This window comes from Salvelinus sp. IW2-2015, linkage group LG33, assembly GCF_002910315.2.
Source record: "Salvelinus sp. IW2-2015 linkage group LG33, ASM291031v2, whole genome shotgun sequence".
In the NCBI taxonomy this organism is placed as follows: Eukaryota; Metazoa; Chordata; class Actinopteri; order Salmoniformes; family Salmonidae; genus Salvelinus; species Salvelinus sp. IW2-2015.
In genome coordinates, this window is record NC_036872.1 from 22779453 (window position 1) to 22805811 (window position 26359).

The 26359-nt window shown below is 41.6% G+C and overlaps 1 protein-coding gene and 1 pseudogene across 1 annotated transcript in view; one reads left to right on the forward strand and one right to left on the reverse strand.

Annotated features, from left to right (window-relative positions):
- The window catches only part of LOC111958246 (SET-binding protein), a 122673-nt gene that overhangs the window by 24470 nt on the left and 71844 nt on the right, over positions 1-26359 (reverse strand). The window lies entirely within an intron of this gene.
- LOC111958168 (zinc finger protein basonuclin-2-like) overlaps positions 19125-26359 on the forward strand; it is a 55151-nt pseudogene continuing 47916 nt past the window's right edge.

Sequence of the window (26359 nt, forward strand, 5' to 3'; positions counted from 1 at the left end):
AGCGGGTTTTATGGGGTTTGAAAAATTAGCGAGATTTTTCAAAAGTAGTCAGGTGTCCTTTGATTAGTTCCTCGCGCGAGAGGGGTAGCTCTCCATTTTCTTTCTCTCTTTTATTGAATAGGGTTACGGTCCGGTTGAAATTATTATTGATTATGTTTGTTAAAAACAACCTGAGGGATTGATTATAAAAAACATTTGACATGTTTCTACGAACATTACGGATACTTTTTGGAATTTTCGTCGAACAGAACGAGCTTTGGTTTTCTGAAACACAACGCGCAACCCAAATGGCGTTTTTTGTTATAAAAGTAATATTTATCGAACAAAAATAACATTTATTGTGTAACTGGAGTCTCGTGAGTGCAAACATCCGAAGATTATCAAAGGTAAGCGGATTAATTGATTGCTTTTCTGACTTTCGTGACCATGCTAATTGGGGCTAGCTGTTCTAGCATTGATTGATACACACACAAAAGCTTGGATTGCTTTCGCTGCAAAGCATATTTTCAAAATCTGACATGATAGGTGGATTAACAACAAGCTAAGCTGTGTTTTGGTATATTTCACTTGTGATTGCATGATTATAAATATTTTTTGTAATATTTTGCGCCCCTGCAATTCAGCGGTTGTTTAGGAAAATGATCCCGCTAAAGGGATCCATAGCGCAAGAAGTTAAGAATGCGGTGATTGACAGTCGAAAGCCTTGACCAGGTCAATGAAGACGGCTGCACAGTATTGTCTTTTATCGATGGCGGTTATGATATCGTTTAGTACCTTGAGCGTGGCTGAGTGGCACCGATGACGAGCCGGAAACTGGATTGCACAGCGGAGAAGGTACGGTGGGATTCGAAATGGTCAGTGATCTGTTTATTAATTGGCTTTCGAAGACTTTAGAAAGGCAGGGTAGGATAAATATACGTAGGTCTGTAACAGTTTGGGTCTAGAGTGTCTCCCCTTTGAAGAGGGGGGTGACCCGCGGCAGCTTTCCAATCTTTAGGGATCTCAGATGATACGAAAGAGAGTTGAACAGGAAGTAATAGGGGTTGCAACAATTGCAGCGGATCATTAAGAAAGAGAAAGAGAGGGTCCAGATTGTCTAGCCCAGGTGATTTGTAGGGGTCCAGATTTTGCAGCTCTTTCAGAACATCAGCTATCTGGATTTGGGTAAAGTAGAAATGGGGGAGGCTTGGGCAAGTTGCTGTTGGGGGTGCAGATCTGTTGACCGGGGTAGGGGTAGCCAGGTGGAAAGCATGGCCAGCCGTCGAAAAATGCTTATTAAAATTCTCGATTACCGTAGATGTATCGGTGGTGAAAGTGTTTCCTAGCCTCAGTGCAGTGGGCAGCTGGGAGGAGGTGCTCTTATTCTCCATTGACATTACATTGTCCAAAAACGTTTTCTACACCTAGGCAGTGTATATCTGAAAGGGTTAGGTAGGTAAGTATATTTTTGGGTCTGATACTGATGTTAGGGAGGCAAAAGTCACAAACTAGTTTTTTTAACATAAATTGTGGTCCAAAGGATTAACAGATACTCAAATGATGATTTCTTAACATTTTATTTGCAGTTTACAGGATATCCACCAAAAAGCAACTACAGTTGAAGTCAGAAGTTTACATACACCTTAGCCAAATACATTTAAAAACTCAGTTTTTCACAATTCCTGACATTTAATCCTAGTAAAACTTCCACTGTCTTAGGTCAGCTAGGATCACCACTTTATTTTAAGAATGTGAAATGTCAGAATAATAATAGAGAGATTGATTTATTTCAGCTTTTATATCTTTCATCACATTCCCAGTGGGTCAGAAGTTTACATACACTCAATTAGTATTTGGTAGCATTGCCTTTAAATTGTTTAAATTGGGTCAAACATTTAGGGTAGCCTTCCACAAGCTTCCCACAATAAGTTGGGTGAATTTTGGCCCATTCCTCCTGACAGAGCTGGTGTAACTGAGTCAGGTTTGTAGGCCTCCTTGCTCGCAGACGCTTTTTCAGTTCTGCCCACAAATTTTCTATGGGATTGAAGTCAGGGTTTTGTGATGGTCACTCCAATACCTTGACTTTGTTGTCCTTAAGCCATTTTGCCACAACTTTGGAAGTGTGCTTGGGGTCATTGTCCATTTGAAAGACCCATTTGCGACCAAGCTTTAACTTCCTGACTAATGTCTTGAGATGTTGCTTCAATACATCCACATAATTTTCCTTTCTCATGATGCCATCTATTTTGTGAAGTGCACCAGTCCCTCCTGCAGCAAAGCACCCCCACAACATGATGCTGCCACACCCGTGCTTCCTGGTTGGGATGGTGTTCTTCGGCTTGCTAGCATCCCCCGTTTTCCTCCAAACATAATTATGGTCATTATGACCAAACAGTTCTATTTTTGTTTCATCAGACCAGAGGACATTTCTCCAAAAAGTACGATCTTTGTCCCCATGTGCAATTGCAAACAGTAGTCTGGCTTTTTAATGGCGGTTTTGAAGCAGTGGCTTCTTCCTTGCTGAGCGGCCTTTCAGGTTATGTCGATATAGGACTCGTTTTACTGTGGATATAGATACTTTTGTACCTGTATCCTCCAGCATCTTCACAAGGTCCTTTGCTGTTGTTCTGGGATTGATTTGCACTTTTCGCACCAAAGTACGTTCATGTCTAGGAGAAAGAATGCGTCTCCTTCCTAAGCAGTATGACAGATGCAAGGTCCCATGGTGTTTATACTTGCATACTATTGTTTGTACAGATGAACATCGTACCTTCAGGCGGAAATTGCTCCCAATGATGAACCAGACTTGTGGAGGTCTCCAATTTATTTTCTGAGGTCTTGGCTGATTTCTTTTGATTTTCCCATGATGTCAAGCAAAGAGGCACTGCGTTTGAAGGTAGGCCTTGAAATACATCCACAGGTACACCTCCAATTGACTCAAATTTAGTCAGTTAGCCTATCAGAAGCTTCTAAAGCATTGGCATAATTTTCTGGAATTTTCCAAGCTGTTTAAAGGCTTAATGTATGTAAACTGACCCACTGGAATTGTGATGCAGTGAATTATAAGTGAAATAATCTGTCTGTAAACAATTGTTGGAAAAATGACTTGTGTCATGGACTAAGTAGATGTCCTAACCAACTTGCCAAAACTATAGTTTGTTGACAAGAAATGTGTGGAGTGGTTGAAAAATGAGTTTTAATGACTCCAACCTAAGTGTATGTAAACTTCCAACTTCAACTGTATATTCTCTATAAACACGACAGTAAAACATAATTAGTTAACCTTCTTAGTTACAACTTAAAGATGTCTATCTATGGCAGTGGATAAGAAGTACGCAGAAGTGTTTGTGCTAAACCACCAGAAGGGGTGGCTGGGTGAATTTATTACAGTTTGTCTCAAAGTAAATCTGAAACTGCACTGTTCACATGTTCACAAATAAGCATTGAATGCAGTAACATGCCGTTCGTAATGTCACAACTAGGTGTCAGCGTCAGCATTTGTTGAGTAGATTTACTACAGTGTTTACAACAGTCAAAGGTCATGTAAACAAATATAGCAATTTTTATAACTTTTTTAATTGAACCTTTATACTGTACGGCTGACCCCATTTAGTCGACTGCTCGATTGTTTGGTTGATAGGCTGTTTCGGCACGTCTTGATTGATGCCTGTCTCAGTGGACTAATCCATTGCGGAGGCCGCGGGGATGGCATGTACCATTAATTCCCATAATTTCTAATCTACAATGTTTGTTCGATTACTGTAATTTATGTTAATGCATTCAATGTATTATTATTACAGTCTTTTACAGTTCTCATTGTCAGAGTGGACACGTTGTTTACAGAGCGTACAACCTAGGCTACACTTGTGAGAAACAAGTTTGGTTTATTTCATTCCATTTACGATTTGTCAATTTATTCATTGTCTTCACTGTCTTCACATTATCTTCACTGTTTACTGTTGAGTAAAGATGTGCACCTGACTACACATAGAAGTAGGCCTAGGCTACCTGACCTGCGCGCAAATGTGGGCTTATAAATGTGCCCATTTGGGGATCTGATAGTATTTCTGATTAACTCACCACTACTAATGAGCTGTGGAGCCTCTCAAAGTAATTTTATTCTTCACCTCAAACAGAAAGTAAACAAAGTCCGTTTTTACATCCATTGAGAAAATGTAGCCTATTTCAAAAATGAAAGGGGAAAAAATGTCATGCTCTGATCCAGTGGAAACATCAGAAAATAGGCCTACCTGATTGCTTCTTATCCCTTGCGCAAATAGCCTACAGCTGTGTCTGTCCAGAGCTCACTGAGGAAGGAAACTCTGAGGGGCCCAAGCTTTGGGCTAGACCAAGTAGATTGTTGATACAATGTTTCAAGTTCCTTGCAGACAGTCCATGATTATCCAATGTGATTTATTTTTATCAGGATATTTTCTACCTGCAGGCTGCAATGTTTTTATTTGTTGGATTTATGTAGGCTATTTTACATAGTTGGCAATGGCAATAGAAGTTACTTTTAGATGTGTATAATTTTCATTTAGGTTTATATTAATCACAACAATGATGTTGAGATACAAAGACTTTTTTATAAAATAAATAAAACTGTTCCACGAAAATGTGCATATGAAAATCATAACTGGCATGCAGATCAGTAGAAATGGTAAGATGAATTGGCACTCCAAATGGAAACGGTTGCCAACTCCTGGTGCAGCCTATAACTGGCAACTTCGGGAGCGTAATGGCATAATCTGCGAAAGCCAGCAGCAGTGGGAGGAGATTCGGTTTGGCTATCTTGGTCTCTGGCTTCCTCTTGAGTCATTTGTGTGTCTGAATTATTAAATCACAGCATTAAAGCATCAGACAAGCTCAGTAGCCTACACATAGGGTGTGTCTATATATGGAGAAAACAAATTAAGGGAAAAAATGTTTTAAAATTTTGGTCAAAGTTTGATTGAGACTACCAGTTGATTGAGACTACTCTTGGTTGACCAATATTTTTTTTTGTCGGGGACAGCCCTAAACCTATATTTAACTAGGCAAGCCACTTATTTACAATGATGGCCTATGAAGAGCAAAATACGTATGCAATGAGGGTACGTTATGACAAGCACAAGCTAATTGTTCATTACGACAACGTTTTCTTACAGAAACCATATGTACTTAATAAAAACATTTATTGGCTATACATTTTAATTGAAAATGGCATGCACTAGTCACACGTTCTAATTTAGCTAGCTAGCTACTTATCTCATCATGAATGCAAGCACATGGCCTGAATGATAGATCTGTGCCAAATGTCTTGCTTTTTGCTGATTGCATTTTTCGGAAAACAAATTAAATAAGCCCACTAGCTAACATAATAGGCCCAGACAGTAACAGTGTTCCTTTTCAGTGTTCACTTTGGCGCTAGTCCAGTGTTAGCACATAAGTAGCACAGATTGCAATTTGCTAGTTAGCTATGCTAACTATCTTGCTGGCTAGCTAGTCAGCTAACGTTAACTAAGTGAGAATGTGATGAGGACAGGGCTACTTGCTTGGTGGTGTACTTTTTATTATTTACTTAATCAAATACGCTGGCTATGGCAAGCTACTCACCATCAAACCACAATGCCTACTCTCTCTCACGTTGTGACCTAGGGCTGAATGATGTTCAATGAGCAGCTCGTAGAGTGCCCTCTTCAGGCAACCATTGAACTTTTTTTTTTAAATGACCGCAAAGAGCAGAGATGTACAGTGCCTTCAGAAAGTGTTCACACCCCTTCACTTTTTCCAAATGTTGTTGTGTTACTACATACAGAATTTTAAATCGATATAATTTTGCTGTCACTGGCTTACACACAATACCCCATAATGTCATAGTGAAATTACGTTTTTCGAAATGTTTACAAATTAAATAAAAAATGAAAAGCTGAAATGTCGAGTGAATTAGTATTCAACCCCTTTGTTACGGCAAACCTAAATAAGTTCAGGAATAACATTTTGCTTAACAAGTCACATAAGTTGCATGGACTCATTCAGTGTGCAATAATAGTGTTTAACATGATTTTTTAATGACTACATCATCTCTACACCCCACACATACAATTATCTGTAAGGTCCCTCAGTCGAGAAGTGAAATTCAAACACAGATTCAACCACATAGACCAGGGAGGTTTTCCAATGCCTCGCAAAGAAGGGCACCTATAGGTAAATGGGAAATAAAAAATACAACTAAAAACAGATGTTGAATATCCCATTGAACATCCCATGGCCATGCTTTGTTTTTAAAACAATACATGTACTAGTAAGAAGTAATGTGGTATATTGCTCAATTTCATCTCATTATGTGGTTGAGTCTTTTACCCAAAATATCAGATGAAACAAAATGTTCAGCTGTCCATTTTAAGGTTGGAGGTTACTGTGGTAACGGGGACACTCGAGTCATGTCAGTGTGTCTGTGTGTGAGATTTGGGATGTGACTAGTAGTAGACAGCATCTACAGCATCGCTTCGCTATCAATTGAAGCAGCAGATTTAAAAAAAACATTGAAAAACAACCAAGCTTGTGAACAAGACTATGTAAATAGCCAAGAAACAAGAGGACAAAGACTCACTTTGCTGACTCAAGTAAATAAGACCCAACTTTTATGCCTATGCCAGTGCCTCCAAAAATGAATTGATCAGCGCTTCACTCACAGTGCACAAAGCTGTTGCTGCGCGAGGCGGGCGGTAGGATTCGTATTTCTTTGTGCAGCTATGAAACAAAACAGCAGAAATACTTGGAAAACAGCTACATCAGCATTTCTCTGTTCGAACTCGCAACTCGCACAGATGCTCATACTTGACGTTTGACTCTATTTTTTTTGCCACAAATGCAAATGTAATGCTCACACTGTAGAGCCCTGCAAATTGACCAACCGCCAACGTGGCTGGTGAAATAGACATTCTTACCCGCCAATACCTACAGTTGAAGTCGGAAGTTTACATACACCTAGGTTGAAGTCATTAAAACTAGTTTTTCAACCACAAGCTAAGTTGACTGTGCCTTTAAACAGCTTGGAAAATTCCAGAAAATTATGTCATGACTTTAGAAGCTTCTGATAGGCTAATTGACATCATTTCAGTCAATTGGAGGTGCACCTGTGGATGTATTTCAAGGCCTACCTTCAAACTCAGTGCCTCTTTGCTTGACATCATGGGAAAATCAAAAGAAATAAGCCAAGACCTCAGAAAGAAAATTGTAGACCTCCACAAGTCTGGTTCATCCTTGGGAGCAATTTCCAAATGCCTGAAGGTACGATGTTCATCTGTACAAACAATAGTATGCAAATATAAACACCATGGGACCACGCATCCGTCACACCACTCGGGAAGGAGACGCGGTCTGTCTCCTAGAGATGAACATACTTTTGTGCGAAAAGTGCAAATCAATCCCAACAGCAAAGGGCCTTGTGAAGATGCTGGATGAAACAGGTACAAAAGTATCTATATCCACAGTAAAACGAGTCCTATATCAACATAACCTGAAAGGCCGCTCAGCAAGGAAGAAGCCACTGCTCCAAAACCGCCATAAAAAAAAGCCAGACTACGGTTTGCATCTGCTAGTGGAGACAAAGATCTTACTTTTTGGAGAAATGTGACCAAACAGAAACTGTTTGGCCATTTTGACCATCGTTATCTTTGGAGGATAAAGGGGGAGGCTTGCAAGCTGAAGAACACAATCCCAACCGTGAAGCACAGGGTGGCAGCATCATGTTGTGGGGGTGCTTTGCTGCAGGAGGGACTGGTGGATTTCACAATATAGATGGCATCATGAGAAAGGAAAATTGTGTGGATATATTGAAGCAACATCTCAAGACATCAGTCAGGAAAAAAGCTCGGTCGCAAATGGGTCTTCCAAATGGACAATGACCCCAAGCATACTTCCAAAGTTGTGGCAAAATGGCTTAAGGACAACAAAGTCAAGGTATTGGAGTGGCCATCACAAAGCCCTGACCTCAATCCTATAGAAAATTTGTGGGCAGAACTGAAAAAGCGTCTGTGAGTTACACTCAGTTACACCAGCTCTGTCAGGAGGAATGGGCCAAAATTCACCCAACTTATTGTGGGAAGCTTGTGGAAGGCTACCCTAAACATTTGACCCAAGTTAAACAATTTAAAGGCAATGCTACCAAATACTAATTGACTGTATGTAAACTTCTGACCCACTGGGAATGTGATGAAAGAAATAAAAGCTGAAATAAATCATTCTCTCCACTTTTATTCTGACATTTCACATTCTTAAAATAAAGTGGTGATCCTAACTGACCTAAGACAGGACATTTTTATTAGGATTAAATGTCAGGAATTGTGAAAAACTGAGTTTAAATGTATTTGGCTAAGGTGTATGTAAACTTCCGACTTCAACTGTAAATCTATCAAAATTTGACAAGAAAGATACAGGCATCCTTCCTAACTCAGATGCCGGAGAGGAAGGAAACTGCTCAGGGATTTCATCATGACCTTTAAACAGTTATAGAGTTAAATGGCTGTGATTGGAGAAAACTGAGGATGGATCAACAACATTGTAGTTAGTCCACAATACTAACCTAATTGACAAGAGTGAAAAGAAGGAAGCCTGTACAGAATACAAAATATTCCAAAACATGCATCCTGTTTGCAATAAGGCACTAAAGTAAAACTGCATTAAAGTGTGGCAAATATATTAACTTTATGTCCTGAATACAAAGCTTTATGATTGTGGCAAATCCAACACAACACATTACTGAGTACCACTTTTCATATTTTCAAGCATGGTGGTGGCTGCATCATGTTATGAGTATGCTTGTCATCGGCAAGGACAAGGGTGTTTTTTAATGATAAAAAGAGGAAAACCTGGTTCAGTCTTCTTTTCAACAGACACTGGGAGACAAATTCACATTTCAGCAGGACAATAACCTAAAACACAAGGCCAATTATACACTGGAGTTGCTTACCAATATGACATTAAATGTTCCTGAGTGGCCTAGTTAAAATTTTGACTTAAATCGGCTTAAAGGTCTATGGCAAGACTTGAAAAGGCTGTCTAGCAATGATCAACAAACAATTTGACAGAGCTTGAAGAATTCAAAAAATTATAATATACAAATATGGTACAATCCAGGTGTGCAAAGTTCTTAGAGACTTACTTATCCAGAAATACTCACAGCTGTAATCACTGCCAAAGGTGATTCTAATATGAATTGACTCAGGGGGTTGAATACTTATCTAATGAAGATAGTGTTTAATTTTTCATCCATTTTTGACAAATGCTAGAATTTTTCTTCCTCTTTGACATTAAAGTATTTTGTGTAGATTGTTGACAAAAAAATACAATTAAATCCCTTTTAATCCCAGTTTGTAAAAACAAAATTTTGTAAAAACAAAATGTTGAAAAAGTCAATACCGGCACTTTATCTGTGATCGATAATGATCGATACAAATAATTCTGTGAAAGGCTAATATCAGCTGATTTATTGGTCGGGCTCAAGGGATAACACAAACACACACATAGATACACACACATAGATACACACACAGACATAGGCAGACACACGCAAAGACCCCCCCACCCCCTGACATCTAAGGACATCAGCAAAGACCTGCTTATCAGTGAGGTCAGTTTGTTCCCCCTGCTGATGGTTGCGGTTCAAATGCAAGGAGGGACAGCTGATCCTAGACCACTTCCTGTTGTCATCTTCTACCCACAGAGGATAGCTCTACTCTGTAACAAGCACACTCTGCAGACACCTGTATAGGAGAGGTACTAGACAGAACCTACGATTGAGGTCTTACTGTAGTGTACACAGGGGTAAAAGTAGACGTAGTTTCTTACCGGTACGAGACTCCCTATGTGTGCGTGCACATTTTTATTTATTTTTCATATCCTAGGTTTAATCATAGAATTACATATAGAATCCATATTCATTTCATATGATCTCTGTGGGCCTAGTAGGCCTAGTCAAAAATTGTCATAACTTTTAACATGTTTTACCTTTTGACGTGATGTTTTCATCTAATTGTCAAACAATCGCTTCAAAAAGGCACTGCTGTAGGCTACCTGCGCATGTTTGTCCACTCCCAAAATAATTCCAGTATCCAGTGCAATGTGCACCCTCAATTTGATGACTGGAAAGAGACATCTGTTACAAAACAGTAATGACATTCTGTAATGACATTCTGCAGTTGGCATTAGACTTACAGCATATACACATGTAGCCTGAATTAATGCATCCACTGTTGTCCACGCGCCCCTTGGTCTCAGCCACTCATCTCCGCCTTGGCAAAATGGAAGTGTTCTCGTGTTCACAGCACAGCACAGCGGAGAGTATACCACCCGGTTTCAAGTCAATTCGCAAATGTTTCATGCGGCTGACATGTAGTAATGTTATATAATGGTATAATAGCCTATAGTTTTCTTGGCATTTTGTGTTAATTATTGTGATAGGCTCACGTTTTACCGGTACAGCGTACCCCACTTTTTATTTTGCAGGGACGCCGTACCGGACCGTACCACCCTCCTTTCACACCTGAGTGTACATCAAATTAGTGAAAATAGAACAGACAGGAACTGGTACTCCTGCACACTAGGTATACTTGCAGATTCAACATTAGACCCTGACCATATCCTCTCTCAGTTTAACTGTCTCACTCTGGAGAAACTCACCAAACTCAAGCTTGGAGGGAATAGAAATACTGGAACATTATTCCACAACACTAACATTTCCCCACCCAAATCTCTGTCTCTCTCTCCATGTCTCACACACACCACACACACACACTTTCGTATTGCTGTCCTTGTGGGGAACAAAGAATTGATTCCCATCCAAAATTCTATTTTCCCTAACCATAACCCTAACCTTAAACCCAAATCCCTAACCCTAAAACTATACCTAACCCTAACCTTAAACACAAATCCCTAACCCTAAAACTATACCTAACCCTAACCTTAAACCCAAATCCCTAACCCTAAAACTATACCTAACCCTAACTGTAACGCTAACCGTAAACCTAACCCTAAAATTGCATTTTTCCTCGTGGGGACAGGCAAATGTCACTTCACCCCTAACTACATGTACAAATTACCTCGACTAACTTTTAACCCCGCACGTTGACTCGTTAACGGTACCCCCTGTATATAGCCTTTTTACTGTTATTTTATTGTGTTACTTTTTATAATTTTTTACTTTATTTGGTAAATATTTTCTTAACTCTTCTTGAACTGCACTGTTGGTTAAGGGCTTGTAAGTAAGCATTTCACCGTAAGGTCGACACTTGTTGTATTCGGCGCAGTTGACTAATAAAGTTTGATTTGATTTGACTTGTCCGAATTTTCCTTGTTTTACTGTCCTTGTGAGGACTTCTGGTACCCACAAGGATAGCTAAACAAAAAAACACACACACACACACACACACACGCACACTCTCACACACATGTGTACGCGCAGCCACGCACACAAGCACATGAATGCACAAACAAACAAACACACACACACTCACTGCCCTTCAAATAGTTTTTTGAAGCCTTTTATTTGGCAGTGTGCCCGGTGGTTAGAGTGTTTCATTTTCCCTGTAAAGAACTGGGCAGCTGTCCAGAGACAGACAAAGAGAGAGGGAGGGGGGAGAAAGAGAGAGAGAGCGAGCGAGAGAGAGAGAGAGCAGGGAGAGAGAGAGGATTTAGTAAAAGAATGAAAGAGCAGGGAAAGGGATGGAAAGATGAACAGAATGAAAAAAAGAGAATGAAGACCCCAGACCCTCTTATTATCAGTTCCCTCCAAAACACAGTGATTGATATGATCACACAAGCAGTTCTCTCTTTCGCTCCCTCCCCCTCTCCTATCTATGCCCTCATTTTTAATTTCTCTGTTCTGGAGAGGACCATTCTCCCCCTGTGGGAACCACACTCTCACACACACACACACACACACACAACACACACACACACACACACACAACACACACACACACACACACACACACACACACACACACACACCAGCTCCTCAGCAAACAAACACCATGAATACTAACACGTCTTTGTGTGCGCCGCACGTAAAGTGGGGGAGAGAGGAAGGTGAAGGAGAGAAAGCGAGGAGGAAAAGAGGAGCTGTAATAGTGTTGATCTTGTGGCTACTCTCACAGACCCCTTCCCTTCCTCCCCCCTCTCTCATTTTCTCGTTCTTCCCACCAGTTCTCTGGGGAATAAAGACCTCCATTCATCTGGTTGAGGAGAGACACAGCAGGGGGGAGAAGGGGAGGCATAGGGAGGCTCAAGGTGGGACAGTCTATGGAACTCTCTATGTGTGTGTGTTGGTTTGTTCTTCTATCCTTGTGGGGACCTAAAATCCCTAAAACAAGGAAAATGATGCTGCGTGGGGACATTGCCCACATCCCCCATGACTACAAACACGATTTTGAGCTTAGGGGTTAGGTTTAGAGTTACAATTAGGGTTAGAATTAGGTTTAGGGTAAAGGTAAGGGGTTAGTGGTTAGGTGTAGGGTTCGGAGTTAGTTTTAGGGTTAGGGATTAGACAAAATAGGATTTTGAATGGAAATTAATTTTAGGTCCCCAAGAGGATAGAAGAACATGTGTGTTTGTGTGTGTATATAAAAAATATATACAGTGCATTCGGAAAGTATTCAGACCCCTTGACTTTTTCTACATTTTGTTACGTTAAAGCCTTATTTTAAAATTAATTAAATTGTTTGTTTTTTCCTCATCAATATACACACTATATCCCATAATGACAAAGCAAAAAAAGGTTTTTAGATTTTTTTGCAAATTCATAAAAAATAAAAAAAACGGAAATATTACATTTACATAAGTATTTAGACCCTTTACACAGTACTTTGTTGAAGCACCTTTGGCAGCGATTACAGTCTCGAGTCTTCTTGGGTATGACGCTACAAGCATGGCACACCTATATTTGGAGAGTTTCTCCCATTGTTCTCTTTAGATCCTCTCAAGCTCTGTCAGGTTTGATGGGGAGAGTCGTTTCACAGTTATTTTCAGGTCTCTGCCTGGCCCACTAAAGGACATTCAGAGACTTGCCCCAAAGCCACTCATGAGTTGTCTTGGCTGTGTGCTTAGGGTCATTGTCCTGTTGGAAGGTGAACCTTCACCCCAGTCTGAGGTCCTCAGCGCTCTGGAGCAGGTTTTCATCAAGGATCTCGCTGTACTTTGATCCGTTCATCTTTCCCTCAATCCTAGTCTCCCAGTCCCTGCCGCTCAAAAACAACCCTACAGCACATCGCTGCCCCCCACCATGCTTCACTGTAGGGATGGTGCCAGGTTTCTTCCAGATGTGACGCTTGACATTCAGGCCAAAGAGCAGACCAGAGAATCTTGTTTCTCATGGTCCGATAGTCCTTTAGGTGCCTTTTGGCAAACTCCCAGCGGGCTGTCATGTGCCTTTTACTGAGGATTGGCTTCATAAAAGCCTGATTGGTGGAGTGCTGCAGAGATGGTTGTCCTTCTGGAAGGTTCTCCCATCTCCACAGAGGAACTCTGGAGCTCTGTCAGAGTGATCATTGGGATGTTGGTCACATCCCTGACCAAGGCCCTTCTCCCCCAATTGCTCAGTTTGGCCGGGCAGCCAACTCCAAGGAGAGTGAGTCTTGGTAGTTCCAAACTTATTCAATTTAAGAATGATGGAGGCCACTGTGTTCTTGGGGACTTTCAATGCTGCAGACATTTTTTGGTACCCTTTCACCAGATCTGTGTCTCGACACAATCCTGTCTGGGAGCTCTACGGACAATTCCTTAAACCTCATGGCTTAATTTTTGCTCTGACATGAACTGTCAACTGTGGGACCTTAAATACAGTTGAAGTCGGAAGTTTACATACACTTAGGTTGCAGTCATTATAACTAGTTTTTCAACCACTCCACAAATTTCTTGTAAACAAACTATAGTTTTGGCAAGTCAGTTAGGATATCTACTTTGTGCATGACACAAGTAATTTTTCCAACAAATGTTTACAGACAGATTATTTCACTTATAATTTACTGTATCACAATTCCAGTGGGTCAGAAGATTACATACACTAAATTGACTGTGCCTTTAAACAGCTTGGAAAATTCCAGAAAATGATGTCATGGCGTTCGAAGCTTCTGATAGGATAATTGACATAATTGTAGTCAATTGGAGGTGTACCTGTGGATGTATTTCAAGGCCTACCTTCAAACTCAGTGACTCTTTGCTTGACATCATGGGAAAATCAAAAGAAATCAGCCAAGACCTCAGAAAACAAATTGGAGACCTCCACAAGTCTGGTTCATCCTTGTGAGCAATTTCCAAATGCCTGAAGGTACGACGTTCATCTGTACTTACAATAGTATGCAAGTATAAACACCATGGGACCACGCATCCGTCATACCGCTCAGGAAGGAGACGCGTTCTGTCTCCTAGAAATGAACGTACTTTGGTGCGAAAAGTGCAAATCAATCCAAGAACAACAGCAAAGGACCTTGTGAAGATGCTGGAGGAAATAGGTACAAAAGTATCTATATCCACAGTAAAACGAGTCCTATATTGACATAACCTGAAAGGCAGCTCAGCAAGGAAGAAGCCACTGCTCAAAAAACGCCATAAAAAAGCCAGACTACGGTTTGCAACTGCACATGGGGACAAAGATTGTACTTTTTGGAGAAACGTCCTCTGGTCTGATGAAAAAAAAAATAGAACTGTTTGGCCACAATGACCATTTTTATGTTTGGAGGAAAAAGGTGGAGGCTTGCAAGCCGCAGAACACCATCCCAACCGGGAAGCACGGGGTGGCAGCATCATGTTGTGGTGGTGCTTTGCTGCAGGAGGGACTGGTGCACTTCACAAAATAGATGGCATCATGAGATAGGGAAATTATGTGGATATATTGAAGCAACATCTCAAGACATCAGTCAGGAAGTTAAAGCTTTGTCGCAAATGGGTCTTCCAAATGGACAATGACCCCAAGCACAATTCCAAAGTTGTGGCAGAATGGCTTAAGGACAACAAAGTCAAGGTATTGGAGTGGCCATCACAAAGCCCTGACCTCAATCCCATAGAAAATGTGTGGGCAGAACTGAAAAAGCGTCTGCGAGCAAGGAGGCCTACAAACCTGACTCAGTTACACCAGCTCTGTCAGGAGGAATGGGACAAAATTCACCCAACTTATTGTGGGAAGCTTGTGGAAGGCTACCTGAAACATTTGACCCAAGTTAAACAATTTAAAGGCAATGCTACCAAATACTAATTGAGTGTATGTAAACTTCTGACCCACTGGGAATGAAGATGAAAGAAATAAAAGCTGAAATAAATCAAATCTCTACTATTATTCTGACATTTCACATTCTTAAAATAAAGACAGGGAATTTCTACTAGGATTAAATGTCAAGAATTGTGAAAAACTGAGTTTAAATGTTTTTGGCTAAGGTGTATGTAAACTTCTGACTTCAACTGTAGACAGGTTTGTGCCTTTTCCAATCATGTCCAATCAATTGAATTTACCACAAGTGGACTCCAATCAAGTTGTAGAAACATCTCAAGGGTGATCAATGGAAACAGGATGCACCGGTATTTGTTTTTTATTTGTAATACATTTGCTAAAATCTCTAAAAACCTGTTTTCCCTTTGTCATGATGGGGTTTTGTGTGTAGATTGATGAGGATTGTTCTTTAATCCATTTTAGAATAAGGCTGTTAGGTAACAAAATGTGGAAAAAGTCAAGGTCCTACAAGTCAGTTTGTCAAATCTCTGCTCTGCTAGCACTGCCCTGGTCAACTATAAGTGCTGTTATTGTTAAGTGGAAACATCTAGGAGCAACAACGGCTGAGCTGCGAAGTGGTAGGCCACACAATCTCACAGAGTAGGACCGCTGAGTGCTTGAGCAATGTTGCAACACTCACTACAGAGTTCTTGTACTGACATCTGGAAGCAATGTCAGCACAAGAACTGTTTGTCGGGAGCTTCACAAAATGCACACAGGCCTAAGATCACCATGCGCAATGCCAAGCGTCAGCTGCAGAGGTGTAAAGCTCACCGGAATTGGACTCTGGAGCAGTGGAAATTCGTTCTCTGGAGTGATTAATCATGCTTCGCCACCTGGCAGGCCGACGGATGATTCTGGGTTTGGCGGATGCCAGGAGAAAGCTACCTGACCCAAGGCATAGTGCCAACTGTAAAGTTTGGTGGGAGGAGGAATAATTGTCTGGGGCTGTTTTTCATGGTTCGGGCTAGGCCCCTTAGTTCCAGTGAAGGGAAATCTTAATCTTAATCTTAACGAAATCTTAAGTATACAATGACATTATAGACGATTCTGTGCTGTTTCCTGTCCTGTTTCATACAGAAATGGTTTGTCGAGATCGGTGTGTGTGTGTGTGTGTGTAAACAAGGTATTTAAACGAGTTCAAACAGTGTGCAATAAAATATGCCATCTGTGGAAAAACTGCCGTATTGAAGGTGTCTTCTTCCCTTTCCCCACTGAGCTTGAGAGAGTTATGCTTTACATGACTTCTTTAAGGCAACCATGGATGTAATGCACAGTGCTACACAAGGCTTGCTCATACATTTAAAAGTGTAACTCTTAGAACGCGAGTGATATGTGTGGTATTAAAAATAGCGACTACTAGCATGAATTAATCTTTATCCTACAGAGACGACTCGATCTCGGAGTGTGTTATTACAACAGAATGGAGAGGGTCCCCTGCTGAACAACACAGTCACATTTACATGCTATACAAAGCATACGTCTAATGCCTGTCATTACCATTAATGACTGTGTATGTGTGTGTGGTGAATAGCTATAAGAGCATTGCTTCAGGAAGGCAATTACAGTGATTATTACGGCGATTATGTGCTGATAGTATCACACCACTACATGAGAGGAACAAAGCCAGAGCAGATGCACTACACACAGAAAATATCCCACAGATGCAGACACACATACACACACTAGTGTTGTCACGATACCAGAATTTAGACTTCGATACCGAAAACTTACCAGGTTTAGTATTATGATACTCGATACCATCACGATACTCAATACCAAAATGTTATCAAAACAATACCACAAAAAAAAGAAGGCATATTAGCCAATGTCACAGAATAGCACTTAAATCCAGAAAGATAAAAACTCAGCTACTGCTCTGTTCAATTGTTGAACATCTTTTGAGTTCAATATTCAAATGTTTTACATCAACATTCTTCAGACAGCCATGTATGTATTAAAGAATCAATTATAAAAATCATACAATCAATTTGACTTTGTTTTTACCTATCTAACTACATAATGGTAATAATTTATTTGAATGGTAAATCTCTATTGATAAACTGGGTAAATCAAGATGTAGCCGAGGCTTATTCACAATACAGATAAATATTCAATAAAAAAGTGTGTGCATGAATTTTGAAATTGAGCTTGTTTTGGCTGATTTCATGGGGCTACAGATGAAAAACTCTGTTTCTCTTCCATTTGGGACTTATTTTATTGTATTGGTCAACAACATTTGCATAGAAGTAACTTATTTTATAAAAGTGTGCGCCGTCTCTTTAACCGCTAATGACATCATTCACGAGGCAAGAGGGGGGCGGTCCGTCTGAGCCTTATTCACACACAGTCAGTTCGCTAAGGCAATAGATCATCTTTGGGAGAGACGTGAGAGAGAGGCCGATTAAGTGAATGAATAAAGTTTTGGTGGCAATCAGCATTGAAATCAACATATTTTGAGTTATGGTTTGCATATTATCACAAACAAAGTACTCGGGTAGTGAATTGATGTTAGCTTCAGCTGTAAGCTAGCACGGAAAGTTAGCCTACAAAGCAGGAAGCTACCAGTATCTTCTTGCATTGTAAAGTGTTCTAGCCTGTATGGACATTGTTTTGGGAACAGTAATTAACAGTTTCAACATTTCTACATGCCATGTCACATTATTCAAGTGTGTTAACTTCTGTGCAGCATGACTGGGGAGCTAAACATGATGCAGCCCAGACTCCCAGACTCCCAGCGCAGCAGACCCGGCGCCAGGATAAGGTGACTAAGGAGGCAGTTGAAATTGGTGAAGGGGTTCTTGCATTGGAATAATATTGAATTCTGCTTATATCACACTATACCACAATAAACATAAAGTTCAAATGCCTAGATGCTGAGACCATTGATTAGGTGCTTTTGAAGTGACAGGTTGGCGAGTAACATTTCCCCTGCGCTGCATCAGAACAATGGACAGCGCCCTACACACTAGCGCCCTACACACTAATGCAAGGCCGTTTTGGTAATGAACATAGGCTACAAGATAGATAGCTGTGTGCACGGCTGCACCCTATCTTACCAAAATAATACAAACTAAATGCTGAAAGTAGTAGCCTAGTTATTCATTAAAGCAAACAAAAATACGGAATATCAGTTTGGCTTAGAGTACCGACAACTGTGAATGCGAACGAATGAAAGTGAACAGAACAAAACAGCGGTAACCAAGTAGGCCTAGTAAACAAAATATCAGATTGATAAAAGGCATGAAAATCTATATTTAAGTTAGTTACATTAACAGTAAACAAAAGGCGAAAGGAGATCCAAATAACCAAAACATAGCCTACAATCTACTACTGTGAGATGCAACCACGCACAGCTATTTTACCAAACAAATATGCCTATAGGCCGGCTTCAAACATGGAAAATCATGCCGCTCAGGAGAACAGAAACACATTGTGATATGGCACAATACACTTCTGTGGAACAAATTCCACCCACGTAATCAATTAAGCAATGCCAGCCTACCATWAACACATTTCCAATACATACAGTTCCATTTACAACCATGAAAACCAATAGGCTACAAGACAATTGAGTGCTTTTGACCAAGAATTGACAGGTTGGCACAAAATCTCCAATCTCTATCTGCACCAAGGACAGTGCCCTACATACTAAAGCAAGGCCGTTGAAAACCTACGTTGGCTAAAAGCAGTCACATGCTTCCCTTTCAAAAGAGTTTGTGTATATATTAAGACAACATTTTGTCAAGGTTTTTTTGGCTTTTCATGCACGCAAATCATTTTTCAGAGGCAAGACGAATTTCGGTAGCCGAAGTCTATGCTCCTTCGTCTGTGATTGGTCAACTGTAGGGGTGACAAGAGTTTCTTCTTCTCGATTCAGCCAAAAACTCAGTATGGATTCAACATGGCGAACGACGACGTAGAGCATCGATTGAGGAGGTACAGACGTACCTGCACCTCTACAATTCTAGCCATGCATTATTGTAACGGCTTTCGTCTGGTGAAGGAGAAGAGGACCAAGGTGCAGCGTGGTAAGTGTTCATTTTAATAAACAAAATAAACTGAACACTGAAATGACAAAAATAATAAAGAGCGAAAACGAAACAGTTCTGTAAGGAATACGCACAAAACAGAAAACAATCACCCACAACCAAAATGGGGAAAACAGGCTACCTAAGTATGATTCTCAATCAGAGACAACGATCGACAGCTGCCTCTGATTGAGAACCATACCAGGCCAAACACAGAAATGGAAAACATAGAAAAACAACATAGAATGCCCACCCCAACTCACGCCCTGACCAAACCAAAATAAAGACATAAAAAAGGAACTAAGGTCAGAACGTGACAATTATATAAAGACCAGCATGTAAAGGCCAATTAATGTTCGAAAAAGTGGGGTAGCATGTGACAAGTTCCTCAAGGCAAAGAAAAGAACCGAGGACTGCAGTGGAGGTGCCGGTGGAAAGGCTACTCCAGAAATTTTGCTGCAACTTCCCTGGTTTGTTTGGCATGTGAAGCATGGGAAGACTGAAAGCAACATGCCGTCTTCACCAGAGGATGAGGTATGTTGTTGAATTTTCTATTGTAGTCAACGAAAACAGTACCCATGTTTGCTAACAATAGCTAGCCCGCTAACACTAGCTACTTGGCTAGCTAGTGGCTATCTAGCTTAGTAGCATACTCGTGCAGAGAAAGCAAGGCAATCAACTAAACTATAGATCTTTACAACTTTTTAATCAAACATAATTTTGTCAGAGAAAGAAAATCATAAGCTTCTCACATTGGTAACACCGAAGTAAAAGTTTAGTAGCATGGTCCAGCTAGCTAAAATGTTGCAAACGTTTGAGCAAAGTTGAGGAGCTAGGCCAGGCCTACTAAACACTGCTCAAACATTTGCAACAGTATAGTCTATTGTAGTCTCGGTTTTATGATATTTTATATGATTTTCATTGATCGTTTTGGATGGTTTGGATACGTGTACAAAATAGCCCTCTACTTTTTTATTTTTCAAGGCACAAACACAAGTGAATGAAGACAGCATCAGGTGTTGTTCTCTGTGCCCCTGCACTGCCTGTTCATCAGTCCCCAGCACTGCCTCTGCCCCCAGTACTGACTGATCATCGGCCCCCAGCCCATCTCTCACACCCTAAGACCCTCACAAACTTTTACAAATGCACAATTGAGAGCATCCTGTCGGGCTGTATCACTGCCTGGTACGGCAACTGCACCGCAGGGCTCTCCAGAGGGTGGTACGTTCTACCCAACGCGTCACCGGGGGCCTGCCCTCCAGGACACCTACAGCACCCGATGTCACAGGAAGGCAAAAAAGATCATCAAGGATATCAACCACCCGAGCCATGGCCTGTTCACCCCGCTACCATCCAGAATGTGAGGTTGTTACAGGTGCATCAAAGCTGGGACCGAGAGACTGAAAAACAGCTTCTATCTCAAGGCCAACAAACTGTTAATTAGCCATCACTAAACGGCTACCACCCGGTTACTCAACCCTGCACCTTAGAGGCTGCTTCGCTATATAAAGTTGAAGTCAGAAGTTTACATACACCTTAACCAAATACATTTAAACTCAGTTTTTCACAATTCCTGACATTTAATCCTAGTAAAAATTCCCTGTCTTAGGTCAGTTAGGATCACCACTTTATTTTAAGAATGTGAAATGTCAGAATAATAGTAGAGAGAATGATTTATTTCAGCTTTTATTTCTTCATCACATTCCCAGTGGGTTCGAAGTTTACATGCACTCAATTAGTATTTGGTACGCACTTTGCTTTAAATTGTTTAACTTGGGTAAACATTTTGGGTTAGCTTTCCACAAGTTCCACAAATAAGTTAAGTGAATTTTGGCCCATTCCTCTGACAGAGCTGGTATAACTGAGTCAGGTTTGTAGGCCTCTCTTGATCGCAACCCTTTTTCAGTTCTGCCTACAAAGTTTTTCTATAGAATTGACGGTCGGGCTTTGTGATGGCCACCTCAATATTGACTTGTTGTCCTTAAGCCGATTTTGCTACAATGTTGGAAGTATGCTTGGGGTCATTGTCCCTTTGAAAGACACATTGTGACTGTATTTAGGCTTTTAACTTCCTGACTGATATGTCTTGACGGATTTTTGCTTCATATATCCACTTAATTCTCTATCATCATGATGCCTTATCTAGTTTTGTGAAGAGGCACTAGTCCTCCTGCAGCAGGAGCCCACCACAACATGATGCTGTCCACGTGCTTCACAGTTGGGTTGGTGTTCCTTCAGCTGCAAGGCTCCCCTTTTTCCCTCGCAAAGATAACATGGTCTAGTATGGGCAAACAGTTCTATTATTCTGTTTTCATTCAGAACCAGAGGAACTTTTCTTCAAAAAGTATGATTTTTGTCCCATGTGCAGTTGCACATTTTTATGATGGGTTTTGGAGCAGTGGCTTCTTCTTGCTGAGGTGCGGCCTTTTCAGGTATGTTGTTGATATAGGAACTGTCTTTACTCGGTGGATATAGATACTTTTGTACCTGTTTCCTCAGCATCGTTCACAAGGTTCCTTTGCTGTTGTTCTGGGATTGATTTGCACTTTTTTCGACCGACAAAGTAGCACTCATCTCTAGGAAGAGCGGTATGAGACGGCTGTGTTGGTCCAGTGGTGTTTATATCTTGTCGTACTTATGTTTGTAGCAGATGAACGTCTTAAACCTTCAGGCGTTTGGAAATTGCTCCCAAGGATGAACCAGACTTGTGGAGGTCTACAATTTTTCTGAGGTCTTGGCTGATTTCTTTTGATTTTCCCATGGACAGGACCAAATCACCTCATGCAGCCTGGCAACAAGTAACCTTGGCTTGTGCGAGCTTTGGCTTGTGCGAACCGGAACGGCTCATAGGAGCAGGAGCCCATCTCCTGTTTCTGTAGTGCGGCAGCTTGATGTAGCCTACAAGTACACCCCCTGGACAGGACGCTAGTCTATTGCAGCACCTTACCCACAATCTATCTCCTTAATGCTGAGTGTCAAGCAGAGATGCACCGGGTACCATTTTTAGAGTCTATGATATATCCCGGCCGGGGACGAACTCTCAACCTTCCAAGCTCAGGGCGGACACTCAAATCATGAGGCCACTGAGTTGGTCAACCTGGCAACAAGGGCGCAGACAATTTTTTTGCGGTTGTCTTCAGCTTCTTGAGCATTAACAAACAGCTGGTGATCTCGTTAAATATAAATTGCATTTGTCAAATATATTTAATAACGTGCATCGAATTTAAAAGAGATGTTCATTCTCTGTTGGGGGAAATGATTGAAAAAATGTCAACTTTGCTTTCATGTAATAGTACGCAGTCGTTAGTATTAGACTGAACATGGCTGGTTAGCTACCTAGCCATGTGGCACCAAAGACTGCAAATGTCCTAATTTTATCTACATAAAACACCTCAGCATCGTTTCTGTCCTTTGTCAATGGTTTTCTGTGTATAACAACTTCACCCTTTCAAGTATTGCTCTTTGATTGAAAAGGTAAATAGCCTTTGTGGATAACGACCATTTGCTAGTATAAATACGCTAGCTAGCTAACCATAAATGTTCATAAATGTTAAATGTTTAAGGTTAAAGGTTAAAAAATATACTTTATTTTTTCATGAATTTTGCTCAACAGAGAATTAACATGTCTTTAAAATAATTTTTTTTTTAAATTCATTTTGACAAATTTAATTCATACAGTGCATTCGGAAAGTATTCAGACCGCTTCCCTTTTTCCACATTTTGTTACGTTACAGTCTTATTCTAAAATGGATTAAATAAAAACATTTCCTCATCAATCTACACACAATACACCATAATGACAAAGTGAAAATMAGGTTTTTAGAAGTTGTTGCAAATTTATTTTAAAAAACGAAAATATATTATTTACATAAGTATTCAGACCCTTTGCTATGAGACTCGAAATTGAGCTCAGGTGCATCCTATTTCCACTGATCATCTTTGAGACGATTCTACAATTTGATTGGAGTCCACCTGTGGTAAATTCAATTGATTGGACATGATTTGGAAAGCCATAAGCTCCCACAGTTGACAGTGCATGTCAGAGCAAAAACCAAGCCAGGAGGTTGAAGGAATTGTCCGTAGAGCTCCGAGACAGGATTGTGTCGAGCCACAGACCTGGGGAAGGTTACCAAAAAATGTCTGTAGCATTGAAGGTCCCCAAGAACACAGTGGCCTCCATCAATCTTAAATGGAAGAAGTTTGGAACCACCAAGACTCTTCCTAGAGCTGGCTGCCRGGCTAAACTGAGAAGGGCCTTGGTCAGGGAGATGACCAAGAACCAGATGGTCACTTTGACAGAGCTCCAAAGTGTCTCTGTGGAGATGGGAGAAACTTCCAGAAGGACAACCATCTCTGCAGCATTCCACCAATCAGACCTTTGTAGAGTGGCCAGACGGAAGCCACCCCTCAGTAAAAGCCACATGACAGCCCGCTGGGAGTTTTCCAAAAGGACCATGAGAAACAAGACTCTTATAGACTGAATGCTAAGCGTCACGTCTGGAGGAAACCTGGCACCATCCCTACGGTGAAGCACGGTGGTGGCAGTATCATGCTGTGGGGATTCCTTTCAGTGAAAGGGACTGGGAGACATTTACGGAGGGATCGAGGGAAAACATTTACGGAGAAAAGTAGAGAGATCCTTGATGAAAACCTGCTCCAGAGTGCTCAGGACCTCAGACTGGGGCGAAGGTTCACCTTCCAACAGAACAACTATTCTAAGCACACAGCCAAGACAATGCAGGAGTGGCTTCGGGACAAGTCTCTGAATGTCCTTGAGTGGCCCAGGCAGAGCCCGGACTTGAACCCGATCGAACATCTCTGGAGAGACCTGAAAATAGCTGTGCAGCGACGCTCCCCATCCAACCTGACAGAGCTTGAGAGGATCTGCAGAGAAGAATGGGAGAAACTCCCCAAATATAGGTGTGCCAAGCTTGTAGCGTCATCCCCAAGAAGACTCGAGGCTGTAATCGCTGCCAAAGGTGCTTCAACAAAGTACTGAGTAAAGGGTCTGAATACTTATGTAAATGTGATATTTCATTTATTTATTTAAGGCTGTAACATAACAAAATGTGGAAAAATTCAAGGGGTCTGAATACTTCCCGAATGCCCTGTATTTAACAATGATTTTGCTTGTCAAAGAAAAACAATCGCATTCGATCAGAAATTGGGTCAAGTGGTCAGGGCTACATAAGGTTAATAAAATGGCTCAAGTACAACAGGAAGCAATGCCTAACCCCTGAGTTGCTTCAGAACCAGAAGGATGACTTCCTGTGTGGAATGGTGGTAGACTTCAGGAAACAGCAGAGGGAGCACGCCCCTCTATCACTGTGTCATCTTTGTCTACTCTCTGTCCCTAGATGACCTGATAACCCTAAAAGGGGAAACACACACACACACCACACACACCACACACACCACACACACACCACACACACACACACACACACACACAAAGAGGGAAAATGGGCAGAGAGAGACACAATGGTCTTAACCAATCACACAACTCCCTGCCCTCCAGCCCCCACACACCAACAATAAGGCCTTTGTGTCAGGCAGCACTCCTCTCTCTCTCTCTCTCTCTGACAAACACACACACCAGCATCTTGCAGTGACGGAAACACCATTTCTGGACACAGGACTGGTCTTCTGTGTGTGAGAGAGTGCATGTGGGTGCTTGCCTTTGTGTGTATGTCCACCTGGGCACATGACTGCAGCTGCCCCTTCTTTCCCCCTCCCCCATCTCGTTTTCTCCTACTCTCACCCTCTCTCTCTCTCTGTAGGTGAGAGGTCACGCACAGCAACATTCCACACTGAGAACGACAGAGCAGTGAAGAGAACAGAGAAGAGAAAAGAGACAGAGCACTACAGAAGAGAGAAATTATGGGTTCTCATACTGCCACAGAGCCACCAACACACGCTGAGCTGTGTATGTGTGTACCACTAGAGAAGACCCTTGTGACTGTAGTCATAAAACAGATGTTTGTTTGTTCTAAGACAGACTGACTTACTGACTAACTGACAGAAAAGAAAGATGGAAAGAACGAGAGAGGAAGGAAAGAAAGAAGAGAGAGGAACATACAGTAAATAAAAACAGAGAGGTGGAACGAGAGAGTGGAGGGAAAGGTAGCAGTATGGGGACAGGTTCAAGGGCTGATAGGTCAGTGTTGAAAGCAGATCTTCCCACCACACACACACACACACACACTCTGACATGCGGGCTCTAGAGGACAGCTGATGGGGAGATCTCGTTTCACTGACAAACACACTTAAGCTTCAAGTGAGAAACAGTGAAAACCAATACTCTACCGCGCTGCCTCCTCTCTGCCCCTTTCCATGTCTCCCCTCTCCCTGCCCTACCTCACCCTCTGCACCTCCGCCCATCTCCCTACTTCCCAAGTCTCCACTTCCCTTCCCCACATCTCCCCTGCCTCTCCAGGGTAGACCAGATCCCCCCCGACGCGCACACACACAGGTTACTCAACCAGAGGACTGATCCCAAATGTCCCCCCTAAATCGGCACTAACACACAATGATCGACTCAGTCTCTGTGTTGTAGGTAGCCTTACCCACACCTAACTGTCTCTGTGCTGTAGGTAGCCTTACCCACACCTAACTGTCTCTGTGCTGTAGGTAGTCTTTACCCTACACCTAACTGTCTCTGGTGCTTGTAGTGTTTGTTAGACTACCTAACTGTCCTCTGTGCTGTAGGTAGTTCTTACCCACACCTAACTGTCTCTGTGCTGTAGTAGTCTTTACCCACAACCTAACTGTCTCTGTGCTGTAAAGGTAGGCTACCCACACCTAACTGCTTTCTCTAGCTGCTGTAGGTAGTCTTACCCACCCTAACTGTCTCTGCTGCTGTAGGTAGCCTTACCCCACACCTAACTGTCTCTGCTTCTGTAGGTTAGCCCTTACCCACACCCTAACTGTCTTCTGTGCTGTAGGTAGTCTTACCGCACACCTAACTGTTCCTGTGCTTGTAGGGTTAGTCTTACCCACACTAACTGTCTCTTTTGCTGTAGAGTAAGTCTTACCACACCTAACTGTCTCTGTTGCTGTAGGTAGTCTTACCCTACACCTAAGCTGTCTCTGTGCTGTAGGTAGCCTT